The 20,498-nt window shown below is 33.0% G+C and overlaps 1 long non-coding RNA gene across 1 annotated transcript in view; it reads left to right on the forward strand.

Annotated features, from left to right (window-relative positions):
• The first annotated feature begins 1,980 nt into the window (after positions 1-1,980).
• The window catches only part of LOC146722486 (uncharacterized), an 84,956-nt gene continuing 66,438 nt past the window's right edge, over positions 1,981-20,498 (forward strand). Inside the window, exon 1 of the long non-coding RNA XR_014925143.1 lies at positions 1,981-2,236. This is a non-coding gene — a long non-coding RNA (uncharacterized LOC146722486). The remainder of the gene's footprint in view (positions 2,237-20,498) is intronic.

Raw genomic sequence — 20,498 nt, forward strand, 5'->3', positions numbered from 1 at the left:
ATGCTTAATTAATCAGAAAAATACTCAATTAGGAAAAGAAAGGAAAAGATTAATGTAAATAATTGTAATACAGTTAAAAAATAATTTTATCATACATGAAATTATTGATTTAAATCTCAAATTATTGATTTAAATACCAATTAATTTTGAGATCACATTTATAAAATTAACATAAAAATATTTATAAAATTGGCAAAAGCGCAATACTCTCGATTCGATTACATGCATATGTAACAGATCATTAAGCATTAATAAGCAATACTTACAATTAAACAGGGAAGAATATTAAATGAATTTATGCACCAACCGTCTATTTGTCATAATCCTCCTCGTCGAATATATTATTCCTCGATTTTTCTTCCCTTGGCTTTTCATCAGAAAGGCATTTACAGATGCGAAACATCAAAAGCACCGTAATTACGATCACGCGTATTTACATACAACACTATACGGCATCCCTGACGTACATTTACATGCGCAATTTAATCCGCAAAACGGACGAAAAACAGTATACCTACGATTGCGGTACGCACGATTACAGTACGATTTCGCCGCAATTAATATTTAATCAACGTAATGTGAAATAAACGCATACTTTACTATGTCATTGCACGTCGTAAAATCACGATTAATTTCATCGTTTATTGCGCGCTACGTTGTACATAAATGTATGTAATCGTCCTATATTAAATTCGCACTTTGATTATGAGTCTCAAAGTGTACACAAAATGTTGGCACTCTCCTGGGACCTGCGATTTTTAATCCACAAACACAATTATATTCTCTTGCACAATTTTGTAAAAGAGTCGGTTTATTAAAATAATTGAATAATAAATAACAAAATAATTTATAATATATACACCTTATTTATACTGTTTTAACGTTGTTTATATTAAGTAACTGAAATAAATAATTCATAACAGATATTGTTTTAAAAATATTATCAACATTATACAATATAAATATATATGTATGTGTCATGTATAAAAGAATTTTATTTTTACAGTACATTAGCTCACTAACAAAGTTGCGCACACGAAAAGACTAGGACTAATTAATATACACGACAGTAATTAGCAGCATTTTGACGATATATAAATCATGGTTTGTCGTCCTATTTGTATCCGATCGAAATTCGATTATCATTAATAATCGTTTTCAAATTTACGATATTTTTTATACTTGACTATAGACATAATAATAAGTAAATAAATAAATAAAAAGAGAAAGAGAGAAAGTTTTGACTAATGTTCTCTCCCTCTCTAACGAGAGATAATTGTGATCTCTTATCAATAAAAACTGATACATTTCGATATTTTATATACACAAATTTGCATAAACACGCAATGTATATGAGCAAAAAATTAATTAATTATATTTGTTTAGTACAAAACAGATAGCAATACGGCTGGTCAATTTTATTCTTTCCCTCTCTCTCTCTGTTTGGACAATACATTATTCATGTACGCGTTTATCTAGTTTTTTATCTAGTCTGTGATACCACCATACTTCCTATCACCCACAAGGTCCGCGATCTACATTTATTAAATCTATGACTGTGACATCACGACAAGTTATTAGAGAGACACGGCGGTGGAGTGCTGAATCGCGTCGCGTTTTTCGTAAAAAATAAGTCGCGTACAATTGTCAGACATTGCGAGTGACTCTCACGATACCCAAAGCGAGATATTCGCGTCACATATAACATGTTATATCGTGTACGAAAGAGTAAATACACCATAATATGTGTACGCGTGCGAGGTGTCTTGCGCGGGTCACCGGTACCGCGTGAAGTTGTTTACGTATCGAAACGCATCGCGTGCCGGATCAAATTCGCGCCTTTTTGCTCATTCCGAGCGCGTCTCGCGTGCGACAGGTTACGCGAAATTCCGGGAGTGTGTCGTAATATATTGATAAGTACGTGCGATTGTAATTAGTTCTTATCTTAGGAGACGCGTTCGATAAGCAGTCGCGTAATTAATTTCGCTATGCTTTTACGTAACGCGTCGTGTAAATAGAATTCGCGTCGTGTACTTCGCTAGTTGTAACCTGCAATAATCGCGCGTGAAAGTGAACACTGTGTCCGTAATTAACCGCGTTTCTCTAATCGATTCGTATCAGTAAATGAACTCTTCTTGCAAAAACTGAAGGAGGAAAGAAGTAGACTCGTTGACGGGGATGCATCAAGGCCGAAAGGCTCGCGACGTAACAGGTGTCTGGGCTCGGAGCCTCCCTAGTGAGTAAAATTTATTTACATAACAAACATATACATATTTATATTGTTTTAAGCGCTATTTTTCTATTTATGACGAAGAAAAGGAAATGATATTGAATATATTTTTATTTGATGGAAACAAGCAAAGTATATAACGATAGCTGTTTGCAAAGAAAAATTTAATGAATTAAAAAAGACAAAAAAATGAAATTAAATCATAATAAACTCGTATAATTTTTAAATAATATATTATTGTATATTTCTTGCACAATTTGAACAATTCTAGAAATTCTATTTTTTTAAAATTAATTAATGAAAGGCTCGTATAATTTAACAAAATTAAACAAATCATATATAGTAGGCCAACTGAACGAGCAAATAAATAAGGTGTAAAAATTTTTATTAATAGTTAAATAATTAAATTAACATTCCGTTACAGAATCGATATAAATTGTAAACGTTTCGACTGCAATACAGTCTTTATCAATACATAAAAGTTAAATATTAAAATACAAAGTTAAATGTTAAAAATACAAAGTTAGTTAAATATTAAAATATAAAATTGAAACGATTCTTCGCTGTTGACTAATAGATATGCAAGGCGATTGGTCTGAGACTTTGTATTTTTAACATTTAACTTTGTATTTTAATATTTAACTTTTATGTATTGATAAAGACAGTAGTGCAGTCGAAACGTTTACAATTTATATCGATTCTGTAACGGAATGTTAATTTAATTATTTAACTATTAATAAAAATTTTTACACCTTATTTATTTGCTCGTTCAGTTGGCCTACTATATATGATTTGTTTAATTTTGTTCTATTTTTTTCATTTCTACAAATAAAAACAATCTGATTTTATAATTATTGGTAAAATTAGGAAATAATAAAATCTCCAATCTATTAATTTATGTAATAAAATATTATAATAAGAGAAATCTCTCTTCACATATGTATGTAATTTCGTCAATTGAAAATTAGGAAAATAATGCGCTATATTGATGACATGTAATATGTACGTAAGTATTTTATAATAATATATTTATAATAATTAACGACCGGTTGTACCAGTAAACTAAATTTAGTTATAAATATGTATACATGAATACATTATGTAAGCAAAAATAATCACAGCAAGTTAATTAAAGAAAAATTAAATTATATTATTATATTGCTTAATATATTATTACTTTGATTCGTTTAATTTTTTATTAATTAATTATTATTAAAAACAATTAAAATTAATCATGTAAAAGGAAGGAAAATAAATATGTACAAGCAACTCATTATTTCAGCCATAAAGTATACAAGAGAGAACGGAAATTCAAATTTTTCAAAATTAAAAATCTTTATTTATCACAAATTTAAAAAAAATAAAGAAAATTTCTGGATATTTGGATATGCATCCAAATTATTATATAAAAATATAGAGTTATATAAAAATGCATTAGTATAATTTTCATTGATTTAGACTGTATCATAAAATTTTATTTTAAAGTAAAATATGACAAACGATGTTGAGATCAAGTTTGCACAACGAATTTTGCCTGCAACGAGTGAACTAATACATCTCAAAGAATTAATCAGATATTGGTACAGCCGGATGTAAGGCAGTTTGCGATAATGAACTAGTTACGAGAAGATTATTACCGAGAGATATCTTTGATCTAGTCCATTTCACGAATCTCTACATTTCGTATCGCACACGAGAAACGAGAATATCGCAGATATCACGTAATACTCCAACCGAGGAGAAGAGAAAGACAGTATATGTGTATATATATATATATATGTGCAGTCTTCATTACGTTGCATGGTCACCGGGTATTTCCCATTTTAACGATCAAGTATAACGCGCCGGTGGCGACGACGGTTCAACGAACCCACGGCATAAAATCCATTTACGCGTTGAAAAAAAAAAGAATGGCAAAAAAAATAAAGAGAAAAAAATGAGAGTAGGTGAAACACGCAGCAGTGTGATAACCGCAGTATAGTAATATATGCGTGCGTGCACCAGGAATTATACGTCGCGTATCTTTCGCGAGGGTCACGTCGTCGCGCGGTCGCCCATTTTACGATAGGGATGCATATTCTTTGAGAAGATCGCGTTCTGGACAATGAAACGACAAACGATGAATGTCGCTTTATGGCTTTTGTTTGACCGGACGAGACGCTCGTAAGCTGTCGATAAAATTTAAATACTCTAATGCGTAAAACCGCAGCCCGGCTACAACGCGCGTTTATGGTATTTGATGTTTGACATTCGAGACACCTCGATACGCTACAAAAAAATTTGTGTTGACATTATGTCCTACACATACACACTTCGCCACAATTCAAATAAATAAATAATTTATGTTTGTGTCGTTTCTCCATTAAATATTATTACAAAATTTATAATTTATCGTACACATATCGTAATATCGTGAAATTGTTTTATTTTATTATAACTACAATAAATTTTACAACAAATATTTTTATTTTAATGCCATGGAAATATTAGAGAAAGGAAGAGAAATGATTTTATAAAATATTTTGTTCAAAGTATAGATATTTTGAAGAAGTCATTATAACTTTAAAATTTAGATTTTATATAATTATTTTAATTAATTAAAATATGATTAAATTATAATATAATTACGATTGATGCATAATTAAAAGCAATTAAAGTGTTAAATTATACTGCGTTGTAATTAAACTGCAAAATTAATTTTAAATATAGTTCAAACTGCAACGTTTGATTAAAATATAAGTTTACATATTAAGAAGATATAAATATACATACATATATATATGAAGATATAATTTCTAAATATATTAATTAAGAGAAAATACATTTTCTCGCGTCTAATAATTTAAATGTATAAATAATTATATTATGTTTAAATATTTATTTTCTCTATATATAAATTATTCAAGCAAATGCCTGCTTTTATATTATCGATATTTATTTTATCATATAATGCTCAAGCGCTTTCTCTCTTTCTCTCTCATCGGTGAAAGATTAATTTAATTCTTAATAGTATATCGTTAAGATCTTAGCAGGGGTCACAATAGTAATTAACAACGTGCCGGCATTCTCTAGGCTATGATAATTAAATTCTAATGAACTCTCTCATGCATACTTAACGTATTCATGCATCCGTACCTACAAAAAGAAATTATTCTATTTCTTTTCTGATGTACGATATTAGTCATCATTTTTTGCGTTTTTACCTTACACTCTTTCATGCATGTAATTGCAAATAAATCAGAACACCCACGAAAAATCGATAATCGATAAAAATTACGTAATATTATCACGAGAATTCGCGTGGCGCACACGATTAATTGAGCTCATGAGGAATGAAAAACTCGAAATTGCCGTGTTGCTGCGGGACTCATGTTTTTTCACTCACATTGCATTTTGTGACGTATATATAGTCCCAAAATGATTTCCACACGTTTCACACATGGGTGTGTGGGTGGACCCGTAAAACACGCGCGAGAAAACGTTTGTGAAAACCTTATGTGACGACGGGTGGGATCTTTGGAGCCAATTTCATCGGCATTGTACGTAAATACTGAATCATTGATGCGACTCCAACGCGATGTTTAACGGCTTTTAAGACCGAACGAAAATCCGAACGCGTGTAAGAAGACAAAATTCAGCCGTCGAGGCCATCATTTTTCATCTCTTCCCTCGCTTCACACGATCGATTCTCGCGCCACAATCAAGTCCTACCTGGGGGATTCTTTAGTAGAGTCATGACTCGCTGGAAAATTGATACGCTCGGTCAGGTGCGATCGTCACGTGAGAAAGCACGTGGACAATGAAGCGTGCAACTTCGTGTCCAATACGGAACTTTTAGCATTAAGAGTGTGTTACACTGATTAAGCCTGGCAGATGGAAACCGACAATTTCATGCTTGAACCAATCCAAATTAATTAATTAATCACACATTTATGTGCAAAGATTTTTAAATAACAATTTGAAAGTATTGATTTAATTTAATGGAAAAGAAGAATATGAAATATTTAATGTTTCTCTGAGACATTTAAAATTAAAGCCATTTTATATAAAACATCTTTTATTAATTTATGATACTACAGATTAATACATAAATTCTTTAATAATAAAACGTAAAGTCTCGCGTGCATTAACAATTCGTATATTTAAAAGAAAATCTAAGTCATATCGTAAAATATGTCAAGTTTCTATTTTATTACGCGTTTATAATTTTTTTCTTTATTTCTCTGTATTATATACACATCAGAATATTTCGTTGAAATGATACTGTGGAACGAGCCGTTCAGCGCGATCGCCTTTATTGGTATCGTCGATCGATCGATCGATCGATGCATAATTCCTGAATGCCGACGGCGGCCTCTCTGTTGGAATTCATGGGTCGCTCGTAGGCGTCTAGGAATAACGGGAGAATTTCCCAGTATTTCGGCGACGACCCCGACGTGCGCCGACGTACATCGCACGTGACGCTCGCTGTCGACGATTCCTACCATTCCTGATGACGTATGCATGAAATTGCGAGTCGGTTTATCGCCCGGCTTCGTCGCTGCAGATTGCAATGCGCCATAGTAACGAATTTAGAGTTAAATTTGTCAGAACGCGAGTTCTGCGATACGCGTCAATCCGCGATCCTTTACTTATTAATGACTGCTTCAATATAATTATAAAGAATTCAAATCTTGTGCACTATTTTGTGATCTAATTTTTTCTGTGATCTGCTCCTTTCAATTATGGATATAATTTGAATAATTAATTTCTGCCGCTTTAATATATAAATTTTTTATATCGAAATCGATATATTATCTTTTTTTTAATTGCAAGACATATAGTTATAATCTCAACTTTTATAACTTATAATTCATTTTTGATCAAATAGTATTAAATATTTTGTTCGGTATAATAATACGAGATTAGAATATTGTGACTCGTAAATTTGCGGTTGATAATCCACGAGCACAATAAAAGTACAATACCAGTATGAAAGAATCAACTTGCATTCGATTCGCAATAAATATCGATGCGAACAGAACAATCGCTTTTTGCTCGTTTATATACGATCTACATTTTATTCAACCGCTCATCCAAATTTCCATCACGTCACGTTTAACGAAAAGATACCAAGGATAGTCGCGCGATCAGTTAAAAATGCATTATTCGTCGTCACGTAGCAACGATATGGCATCCTTTCGTTCGCACTCTATCTAGCAAACGTAAATAATGTAACTATAATCGTCACAATGTATATATATTGTTATTCGCACGTGCAATGTCTTTATGCGATATTTATTAGTTAACGTGTCCGTTGAAAGAGCATATGTTTATGTAACATGCGTGACTTTGCAATCATGCAAAAATTAAACTTTTGTGGAATTCATACTTAAACATTTAAATGCTGATAAAAAGAACAAATTATTTTTGCAATATTATTTTTCCATTTTTATAAGTTTTCTTAATAAATATTCTAGGTAAGGAGCTCGTATTTATCACACCAATGATCATTATATGCATTGAATTTGTGTAAGTTCTCATTATATAATTCTCCGATAAAATATATAAAATTATACAATAAATTAAAACTACACAATATTAATATTATTAAGCAAATAATTTTATGAAAACAATTTTATTAAAAACAAGAAAATATTTATACATTTTGTTTTTATTTATTAGTTTTAAAATATTAGAAAAAATATAAATTGAGCATAAAATACGTTGAAATTTGTATTGCTAAATAAAAACTTTTATTAGTTTTTAACCGCAACAAATAAATTGTCAACGAACATGAGTACAAATTTTACTCTGACAATTACATTAATCATTGTGTATCGACACGTTAATTTTTTTTCTATTTATCGATCGCTAATATTCATGAAATATCATATCGAAGATTATTATTTTTAGATTCTTATAACTCACTTGCATTCTGAATGATCATTGATGATGTGATGATTAATAAATTTAATAAAATTAAAAGTCGCATTAAAAGGCAAAAATTTATTACATTCAATAACCTCTCGCGAGAAGATACTCACGATGTCTTGATTTTGTCGCGGGAACGAATCGGTCTCTCTGATGATGATTTTGTTCATGTTACGTGAGAGAGACGACTCCGCGTGCTCTCCCTCACGGTATTCTCGTGCTCACGAAATCGGAGTCGTGTCGCCGCGGGAATCACGTAACGCCGCAGGTGTGCCTAACATTTTTCAAGCAACGTGAATGTCTGTCGGCTCGAAATTATACAAAATTTCCCGCGGTGAAGTTTCCCTGTGCCTCCTGTAAATCTCCATCGCGTAGACATTCAATACATTCAGCATCAATATATAACAAGACAGATTTCATGTCTCTATAAAATAAGATATTTTACCGTATTGAGTAAATTATTGATAAAGAAAGTGAATCATTTATTAGTGATTGTTTTATAATATGAGCCTGAGCCAGGGAAATTGATTATATTGTACATATAAGAAAGTATTTTATTAATTTAAAAATACATAATCATATATAACGATAATATTTTATTTATATAATAATCTTTGTGAAACAAGGAATCTAATATGAGCGAGAACTTTATCTTATTGCTAAAAAGTTCTTGTGGTACGTACAATCTCTTTTTTACAATAATTGATTTAATTTGTTTTTATTTTATTAATGCGTAATGTGTAATTATATATATTATATGATTATTTTTTAATATATTATAAATAATATATTAAAATATAATTATGTAATAAAATATATAATTACATATTACGCGTTAATAAAGTAAAAACAAATAAATTGAATCAATCAGTGCAGAAAAGAATTACTTGTACTATAACAATTTTTCAATAATAAGAAAAAGTTCTTATTCTTATTAGATTCTTTATTTCACAAAGATTATTATATAAATTAAATTTTATCATTATACAGGGTAGGCCATTTTAATCTTTCCACTAAAATTTCTCAAAATCCAAAAATTTAAGACAAAAATGTTTCAGATAAAAGTTGTATGGTTTCAAGGGGGACATGAGATAGTGTCATTGATTTGACCTTGAATAGCCATTTGAAGGTTACGTGAAGGTCAACTTCAATTTCTTAAATGGAACACTATATTTTTTCTTGCATACTTTTGTAGCTGACTTCGAGATCTTTCCAAAACACTACAATAAAATATTTTTTCATGAAGTATTTTTCGAGTTATTAAGGCTGCAAATTTGCAGTATTTTGACATAAAATACAAAATATCTTGGGAAATATTCATTTTTCGATTATCATACCTTAATACTTTTATGCACAGAATAATGAGACGAATCAATTGGTGTAAAGAAAACACATAGTTGTCTTAAAGAAAAATTATCTAACTGCTTATTGCAATTTTCATATTTTTTTTTAAAGGTAACTATGTGTTTTCTTTACATCAACTGATTTATCTCATTATTCTGTGCATAAAAGTATTAAGGTATGATAATCGAAAAATGAATATTTCCCAAGATATTTTGTATTTTATGTCAAAATACTGCAAATTTGCAGCCTTAATAACTCGAAAAATACTTCATGAAAAAATATTTTATTGTAGTGTTTTGGAAAGATCTCGAAGTCAGCTACAAAAGTATGCAAGAAAAAATATAGTCTTCCATTTAAGAAATTGAAGTTGACCTTTACGTAACCTTCAAATGGCTATTCAAGGTCAAATCAATGACACCATCTCATGTCCCCCTTGAAACCATACAACTTTTATCTGAAACATTTTTGTCTTAAATTTTTGGATTTTGAGAAATTTTAGTGGAAAGATTAAAATGGCCTACCCTGTATAATTGTGTATTTTCAAATTAATAAAACTTTCCGCACAAAACTTCTCCGTACAAAATTAATAATTTTCCTGACTCATATACTTCTAAGAAATTTAATTTACAATCTCTAATAAACAATTAATTTTTTTTTAATAATAAATTTATTCAAAATAGTGTTTTTATGCCGCAGTTGTATTTGATTACAAATGACAAATTGATAAGACATTTCTAATTCTCACTTGAATGACTGACTTTTTTGCGAACCGCAAATAGAAACAGTATAAATGTCTTTACCGAATAATACGAGGATAACTTATCGCAAGATAATTGACGATTATTCCATTAATGTCGTTCAATTATAGTAGAGCTTCGCAATACCATAAAAATAAGACGTGTACGTTTTTTATATCAGTTAATCATGAATGAACACGTCGCAAAGTATTCCATCTAATGCTTTATTTGAGCATGCTACCATATTTCACTGTGTATTAGTATAGGTTCTCTTTACCGCAAGGGATCACATGTAACTAATATAGCTAATGTACCAAATATTTTCCAAAATACGTGAGCACCATATAACTTTTCTTGCGCAACGCTTTATACATTATTCGTATCTATATTCTTTTCCTCACAGCAAAGGTTGTGATTAATATTGAATTTAGGTCGAGAAATATATGTATATTTATCATTATATAAAATAGTATAAAATAGTATTAGGTAATCAATCTACATCGACTGCTATAATTAAATTTTTTGTGATGTTTGTATAATATGCGTTTATGAAAGAATACAATATTATGTTTGTTATGTATGTAACATAATATCATGCTACATTACCAGCAACGTAAACGCATGAATTTAATTAATTATTTTTTTAATTAATACATATCCTTTTTTTAGTTTACACATTAAAGATAATATAATAAATACAAATTTATTTATATTGGAAGATCTGTAATACATTAAAATGTAATATTTACTTGTATGTATAAAATATATTTATTCTATTTAATTATTATTTGTGCATCAAAAAACATTTTGGAAAGTGGAACATTTGGGAAAATTAGAGAAAGTAAAAATTATATGATAAATATAAAAATTGTTTTAAATACTTTAGCATATAGAAATAACGCTCGCATGCATAATTTAATTTAATTTTAGACACAAATCGAGTCATGCGTGCGTGTGAAGCAAAGACACAAATCACAGATTGCATAAATGACAAATTACCTAGTTTCGTTAGCGATGATATCGTTCACATTTTTCAACGCAAACATATCATACGCCTTACTATGTTTATCGTGATTATAAGATCAGCTGCCGGGCGATGGATCAGCTATGGGGATGATGTAACGGTGCAGGTGTTCCAAATATTTTTTCAGGAAGCCCCATAGCGCCTGAGCATCTAAATTACACGAGGAAGCAACTCCTACGGAAAAGCCTGATCTCGATGTGAATCCGGTTTCACATTCCCCTCGTTCGTCCATTCTTAGCAGAAATCGCGCAGATATCCGTTCATTGCGCGACTCTTCGTCGCGACAATGCGGCAAGGGATGCATTCTCATATACGACCTTTAGATATTTTTATAATAATGTTGATGCCACATGGAGGGGTAGAGGGTGACACCGGGATAGAGAAATGGGGAGGAACGACGGTGACAGGAGCAACAAGGGATATGTCTCAATGTTTAGCCTGATCCTTCAGCTGTCGCTATTGTGGGCACAAAATTGACAATGGCACGGTTCAAATGACGTTCTTAGCGTGTGTATACCTGCAAACGTGTGGGCAATCCCACACCGCGGAGGTCCTATTTCGAAACGATTCCGTTCGCTTTTTGGAGACACTTAAGATCATTCGTGGCGACCGAGCAGTTTGCTCTTTTGTGGCGTCGTTTGCGAGCCTGAGCCTGAGCTCTAAAAAAAGATGGATATCTTCCTGTTTTCATTCTTAAGCCCAAACATCATTCCGCTTGAAGAAAGTTTCGTTCGGTCATTGTAGCGCGATTTTACAGGAGAATTAAGTATCGGGAAATTTAACGTAATAATGTGCGACATGGAAATTAGTGGATAGATTGACTGACATATAAATTTGTCGACTTATGTTTCCGAGCAATAAAATTGATTGCTTGATTGTGAATTTATATACAATTCGTATAGTAATATAAATATAACTTCTTTATATCCTTTATTATTTATATTTTTTAAATGTTTTACATTGTCTGGAAGTAACTTTTACATCAAACCTTTATAGTACGTATTCCACTTTCGAATTTTTATGCAATATTCCCGCCATCCATTCTTTATTTAAAGAACTATTTTAGCGAGCTTTTTCTTTTTATATCATTAATTTTTAATGCTAGTCCTTTTGTCAGCGAACACACACACACCCACACATGTTTGTGACATTATAAAGATATATAATATTTTATGACAAATAAATAAAGTAAAGAATAGAGAAATTTTTCTGTAATAAAAACATTATTTTTGTAAAGTTTTATATAATAGATTTTTAATATAAAAAGAAAAAGCGAATTTTAAATATATTTTACTTATATTCTATAAATTTGCTTATTCTAAAATTTCCAATATCTATCTTTCAATTCAAATAAAGTTATTGTACTTGTTAAAAGAACAATTTCAATCTCAATTTCAACCTATCGTATCTGCCCACACGAAATAATCTTTGCCGTATTATTTGAGTCATCGCAGTTACATCTATCATTATATCGTCCAAAAGATAGTATTTTTCATAATGACATGATTGCACCGTTTAAAGGGAGGGCCCCTTTAATTTCTCAGCATCGTTCCTTAAATCCCGCGTCTCGCGGGCATGAAATGAAAGGGTACTGCAGAGTCGCCCACACATATATCAATCCTAGAAATCTTCGCGAGAGATATTTCGGCGATGTGTCGAGCAACGCTCCAAATTATACAGCTTACACGATCACTTAAATGATGGAAACCGAATGCTGCGTCGCCTGTCTGTCAAATTCGCAGCATGCTGCAATTATTCGACAATTTCCGTCTTGCCTTTGCTAACTCGACGTTCAAAAGGAACGTCAGTTACGTGCACAGGTGAGGAAATTATCCATCAAAATAATTCAAATTCATTTGTAGACCGGCCATTAACATCGTTCTCTTGAGCTTGTCGACGCTTCCGCTTTAATTTCTAACACAACATATCGGTATAATTAAGCGAAAGGTCAACACGGGAGATCACGAGACAAATTCCAGACGACGGTAAACGCGTCCTTTCATATTTTGACATCGAATTCGGGAAAAGGCGAGCGGAAAGGAAGACCGTCTTAAACTATTTCGCTCTTCGTGTTTCATAAATCTTTCGGCCGGGGTGGTCGAAACGGCGGCACGTTTGGCATCGAGTTTCGTGTCACGTGTCACACATATTTTATTGCCACGTTTGAAAAATCTCGAAAAAAATGGGAGCAGCTGTGTGTTGGACACACGCCGAAAGGGTGCGAGGGACGTGCGCGTTTTGTATTTTCGCTGCGTATTTTGTGCCGACGATCTTTTAATAGTAACGCTTTGATTACAAATTGATAGCGAACGAAGCGACTGTCCAAATGCGAAAATCGTACGAGTCGCTGCTGAATACTTTATGATGTTATAGCATGCTACGGGTATTCACGCGGCGCGGCCAATTTTGCAGCGTATCTGATAAATATTTCCTTTTGACGGGGGTGCGGAGCTATGTGAACCTGGCACCCGACTTAAAGTAAATGGATATTTCAGGTACGCATTCGATTGTACTTCGTTTGTACCCGTTTGTACCGATTTTTATTTTGTTTGTACCCCTAAGGGTTGCAAGTTATTAAGGGTTGAAAAATCACCAGCACCCCACTTTGAGATATCGTAATTTTCGTGGTGCCATTCGATACAGTATCGTTTGTACCCGTTTGTACCGCTTTCCATTTTGTTTGTACCCCTAAGGGGGTGGAAATACGGGGTATTTAATATTCGCAAAAGGGGTAACTTTGTTAATTTTAAAAATATTCGAATTCTGCAAACGGGTGCTGCTTCCTAATCGTTTGTACCCGCTTGTACTGCTTTCCATTTCGTTTGTACCCCTAAGGGGGTGGAAATACGGGGTATTTAATATTCGCAAAAGGGGTAACTTTTCTATTTTTAAAGATATTTTAAATCTGTAAACGGGTGCTGCTTCCTAATCGTTTGTACCTGTTTGTACCGCTTTCCATTTCGTTTGTACCCCCACGGGGGTGAAAGTACCGAATTTTTAAAATAGGGGTAAGAGCTAACTTTGTCAATTTTAAAGATATTCGAATTCCGCAAACGGGTGCTGCTACCTAATTGTTTGTACCCGTTTGTACCGCTTTCCATTTCGTTTGTACCCCTAAGGGGGTGGAAATACGGGGTATTTAATGTTTGCGAAAGAGGTAACTTTGCTATTTTTAAAGATATTCGAAATCTGTAAACGGGCGCTGCTTCCTAATCGTTTGTACCCGTTTGTACCGCTTTCCATTTCGTTTGTACCCCTAAGGGGGTGGAAATACGGGGTATTTAATATTTGCAAAAGGAGTAACTTTTCTATTTTTAAAGATATTCGAAATCTGTAAACGGGCGCTGCTTCCTAATCGTTTGTACCCGTTTGTACCGCTTTCCATTTCGTTTGTACCCCTAAGGGGGTGGAAATACGGGGTATTTAATATTTGCAAAAGGAGTAACTTTTCTATTTTTAAAGATATTCGAAATCTGTAAACGGGTGCTGCTTCCTAATCGTTTGTACCTGTTTGTACCGCTTTCCATTTCGTTTGTACCCCCACGGGGGTGAAAGTACCGAATTTTTAAAATAGGGGTAAGAGCTAACTTTGTCAATTTTAAAGATATTCGAATTCCGCAAACGGGTGCTGCTACCTAATTGTTTGTACCCGTTTGTACCGCTTTCCATTTCGTTTGTACCCCTAAGGGGGTGGAAATACGGGGTATTTAATGTTTGCGAAAGAGGTAACTTTGCTATTTTTAAAGATATTCGAAATCTGTAAACGGGCGCTGCTTCCTAATCGTTTGTACCCGTTTGTACCGCTTTCCATTTCGTTTGTACCCCTAAGGGGGTGGAAATACGGGGTATTTAATATTTGCAAAAGGAGTAACTTTTCTATTTTTAAAGATATTCGAAATCTGTAAACGGGTGCTGCTTCCTAATCGTTTGTACCCGTTTGTACCGCTTTCCATTTTGTTTGTACCCCTAAGGGGGTGGAAATACGGGGTGTTTAATATTTGCAAAAGGAGTAACTTTTCTATTTTTAAAGATATTCGAAATCTGTAAACGGGTGCTGCTTCCTAATCGTTTGTACCCGTTTGTACCGCTTTCCATTTTGTTTGTACCCCTAAGGGGGTGGAAATACGGAGTATTTAATATTCGCGAAAGGGGTAACTTTGTCAATTTTAAAGATATTCGAATTCTGCAAACGGGTGCTGCTTCCCAATCGTTTGTAACCGTTTGTACCGCTTTCCATTTTGTTTGTACCCCTAAGGGGGTGGAAATACGGGGTATTTAATATTCGTGAAAGGGGTAACTTTGCTATTTTTAAAGATATTCGAATTCTGCAAACGGGTGCTGCTTAATACTTGTTTGTACCCGTTTGTACCGCTTTCCATTTCGTTTGTACCCCTAAGGAAGTTTGTTCAGCATTCCATATTTTTACCCCCGTGGGAATACAAACGAAATGGAAAGCGGTACAAACGGGTACAAACGATTTGGAAGCAGCACCCGTTTGCAGAATTCGAATATCTTTAAAATTGACAAAGTTACCCCTTTCGCGAATATTAAATACTCCGTATTTCCACCCCCTTAGGGGTACAAACGAAATGGAAAGCGGTACAAACGGGTACAAACGATTAGGAAGCAGCACCCGTTTACAGATTTCGAATGTCTTTAAAAATAGAAAAGTTACCCCTTTTGCGAATATTAAATACCCCGTATTTCCACCCCCTTAGGGGTACAAACGAAATGGAAAGCGGTACAAACGGGTACAAACGATTAGGAAGCAGCACCCATTTACAGATTTCGAATATCTTTAAAAATAGAAAAGTTACCCCTTTTGCAAATATTAAATACCCCGTATTTCCACCCCCTTAGGGGTACAAACGAAATGGAAAGCGGTACAAACGGGTACAAACGATTATTAAGCAGCACCCGTTTGCAGAATTCGAATATCTTTAAAATTGACAAAGTTACCCCTTTCGCGAATATTAAATACCCCGTATTTCCACCCCCTTAGGGGTACAAATGAAATTGAAAGCGGTACAAACGGGTACAAACGATACTGTATCGAATGGCACCACGAAAATTACGATATCTCAAAGTGGGGTGCTGGTGATTTTTCAACCCTTAATAACTTGCAACCCTTAGGGGTACAAACAAAATAAAAATCGGTACAAACGGGTACAAACGAAGTACAATCGAATGCGTACCTGAAATATCCATTTACTTTAAGTCGGGTGCCAGGTTCACATAGCTGGGATGCGGTAGTTATTTATTTTAATCAAACGATCGTTGGTGGGACAATAACTTCGCAATTGCCTTCAAACTGTTATACACAGCGGATTTACACTTTCGCAAAATTGCACGCGAAATTTGCATTACGCTTTGTGAATTATTCAGCATTGCTTGTGAAATAAACAATCATTGAGCATGCTAATCTTTGCAGGCTCCACTTGCAGTAGTATGTTAATCGACAAATTCCTTCAAATTTAATAAATATATATCAAGGATCTATTTTCTTATTTACATGCACACACAGTGATAATATTAAAGATTATTTTTTAATAGTTAATATATATATATATATATATATAATTTATAATTAGATTTTTCAGATAATAAATCTTTATATATTTTAGAATTAAATTTGAACTTAATATTCTTGATACTGTGTTTCATTGATTTTGTTCGACTGTTTCTTTTTTAAAGAGCTAAATGCTTTTAAAGCTACTGCTCCAAAGGGAGCTCATTTAGACAGTTAAATTTTGCACTATACTAAAATTAAACAGAATAGAATTAAACAGAAATGTATTTAAAATAGGTGTTCTATCCAAATTACGAATTACGCTGAATTCCGAACAGGAAGGTGAGAAACAAAATAACTGGAATTCCGCGCGGCGCGTTTTCGTTTTCTGTAGTCAGGAATGATATTTTATCATCCTTTATAAAGCAGGCTCATTGTATGCCAAAGCGTTGTATATGTACGTATATATACACACATATACATACAGTCTAGCTGTTTTCCTGAGTTTTGAACTGAATCCTCCGCTGACTTTTTAATTGCCACTATTAAGTCGCATTAATATTAGCAATTTTATCTTACTGCATTTTTTGTATTTGCCCTCGTATGTTCAGTCATTAAATTTATTATTCTGTAAAATTTGTATTTACCTTAGAAAATTCAGAATTATAATATACTACACATAATGAAAGAGAGAGAGAGAAAAAAAATTCGAAATTTGTTCATTATTATTTGCAACATTTGCGGTTCACGCAATTTATTCATAGATAATATAGGTCTATTAATATTAAATAAGATGTATTTTTTTTACTCTAGACAAAATAATAAATTATACATGTAAAACATAGCACCTTTATGTGTTTAAAATAAATTGATTTTTTGTATTTTTTAAAATTTATTTTTCAAATATTTATTTTACATTTTGATAAGTCAGTGATTTGTATCCACAAAGAAAAGGATGAAAATCCATAAAAATAGCGTTTGCCATGCCGTTACAAAATTTCGTTTGATGCGACTGGATGTCATGTAACGCACGCGAAACAGCATTACGTTTATATACGCCGGAATCTCCCGATTAAATTTGCGAGAATTAAGAGAAGGGGGTTTCAACGCGGATGGATTTTTTTTTTTTTTTTTTTTTACAACTAAATCCTGCGCGTATGCTACCCTTCTGTACTCGAGTGCCTCGTAGCTTTCCGCCACGAGCGACAACATACTCGTCATTTACAAAAGCCGCTCGGGCGAGCCGCTCTCTCACCGACTCTTCTCTCTTTTTCGCTCTTTGGTGTACGCTCGACTCTCCCTTCCATCAAAATAAATCCGCATCATCTTTTTTAAGGGTCGTCCGCATGTCGTAGGGACAATTCTCTCTCTCTCTCTCTCTCTTTTTTCTCCGTCTGTGTAGGTTTCTCTTTCTCTCTCCTCTATCCAATGTAATCCCTGTTGCGCCTCGGTGCGCATTTCCGGGAGAAAACGAATGCACGCCGCGGTCCTATGATTAACTTCCATTCACTGATGGCTTAACCGACCGCGGATTTCAAAGGACACACTGGAACAATCGCTTTCTCTTTCTCTCCCTCCCTCATTCTTTATATCTATCCCATCCAATTTGTGGACGCTTCGCGAAAACGCGCACCCGACTCCAAGATGCAATCGATATAGGCGCTTTATATGCGGCTATATTTTCTTCGTAATCCGATGGCAGAGAGTGGTCCTGCTGTACGATGTGGGGTTGGTCTAATTTGATGCATTGAATTAGCGCAATTGGCTTAGCGTGATCGATATATTTGCGCTTGACTGATTGGTTACTATGATTGTATTGGAGCGCATTGTTTCTTATCGTTTAATCAGAAGATTGATCATTTTTAATCTTCGGATTATTTTCGCTGCCATTCTACATTGTATCGCTTTGAACAGGAAAAATAATAAGTTAAACGAGTGCAACAAAATAACTGATCCAAATAATATTCTATTCACGGTTTTTTCGTTATAAAAAATATTTTATATAAAATAAAATTATTTACAATGTAATAAAATAAAAGCAAAAGTGCATTATATGTTTTTTCAACGCTGAAAATTATTTGCGTAGAGTATATGATGTACAAGCGAGCTAAACTCCATTATCGTGGAATGCATATTTCTTTCGAATAAACTTAATGATCCTGCCCTACTTTTGCAGTCGTGAAATTTTCTCAGATGAGATCAGAGTGCAAGCACAATATTCGTAATATTTACTCCGCTTGTTCTCGAAACTTGTCGTTCCGAGGAGCGTTTTAATTTCTGAAAACGCGCAGTCAAATATGGCGCATAGCAAATGGTGCACTATTGAAATGTTCTCTCGATAATGTAAACACTACAATCTTCCGAACCGCTATTGCTGCGCGTGGAATTGCAAATGTTTCGTCGCACCTGAACTCTACTTCAAACAAAAAAACACTTCTGCCGTCATCTTTAAATATGACAAAAACGATATGGGGTATTCACGAAAAATACATAGTGCATACTACAGATAATATAGTTTATAAAAAAATAAAATAATAAATAATAAATTACATTGTACATTATATACAAGAAATATTAGCAATTATGAGAGCGCATAAAATGCATATTTTATTTAATTATTAGATGGCAAAAGAGATATAATGGGTAAAAGAAATATTTGAAATTCAAATTTAAATTTATAAAAGAGACTTTGTTCTTCTTTCTTGTTTCGAATTTTGTCTTCTATAATTAGAAGTCTTGTTAAGTCTTTAATTATATCATTAAATTTACATTATATATGCATGGATGCTGTATTATGATAATTACAATTTAAATGCTTTGATTGAACATATTAAATAAGCATGTTTGCATACAATGCGTTACATAACACCAAAATGTGCTCTGATAATTATATATGATATAATGGCATATTATACTCTAACGTTATAAAAATGGATTAATATTATATTGAAATATATAGTTCTGTTATTAATTATTAGATGAAAAGTATGAACAACGCACACATAATATTCTCAAAAAGTAAAAAAGAGGGAAAATATATCATCTACTTCTCATAAATATCCATCAATATTTATTCAAATAATTTCGCTGTGATCGACATTTGAAAGAAATATTTCATAACATAAGAACAATTTGCAAGATTTCATCTCTACAAATGATAAAATCGGCGCGACATACTTTCTTCAACATTTCATGTTTCTATATTATTCATAGAAGTCGTTATCGATTTTCGCAATAAATGGAGAATCGGTGTGTAAGTATGTACTCATGTAAATAACTACCACGGCACTTTCGAAAGCAAACGATCGCGCCACGAGTGTATGTACGTCCGGTTCAACTAAAACGCTTGGAAATTCCTCTATGCTTAGAGAAACAGGCTCTTTCGTGCCTAGATTGCACAAAGTTTCCCCATGAGTCCGAGTCTTAATGAGCGCTTAATTAATCGGACAACTTGCATACGTCGCAGTGTCTACTGAGTCCCGTTATGACTCTCGTCAAAGAAGCAATCAGCGACACTGTTGACACGAACTGGCTTAAATCTAATAAACTATGAAGCGTATACACACATACTTTGAAAACACATTACCATACGCTATTACCATATCTATACAAAGAAAATAGTTGAATAGAGATAAATTAATGCGCAATTACAAAAGTTCCTGTCCTCTCAATCCACATGTGATAATAGATTTAAAATGTAACTTATTTCGTACACGGAAAAAAATTAACTACCATAGCTAA

The sequence above is a fragment of the Nylanderia fulva genome, unplaced genomic scaffold, assembly GCF_048542155.1.
Source record: "Nylanderia fulva isolate GAGA-0341 unplaced genomic scaffold, ASM4854215v1 Scaffold31, whole genome shotgun sequence".
Classification (NCBI taxonomy): Eukaryota; Metazoa; Arthropoda; class Insecta; order Hymenoptera; family Formicidae; genus Nylanderia; species Nylanderia fulva.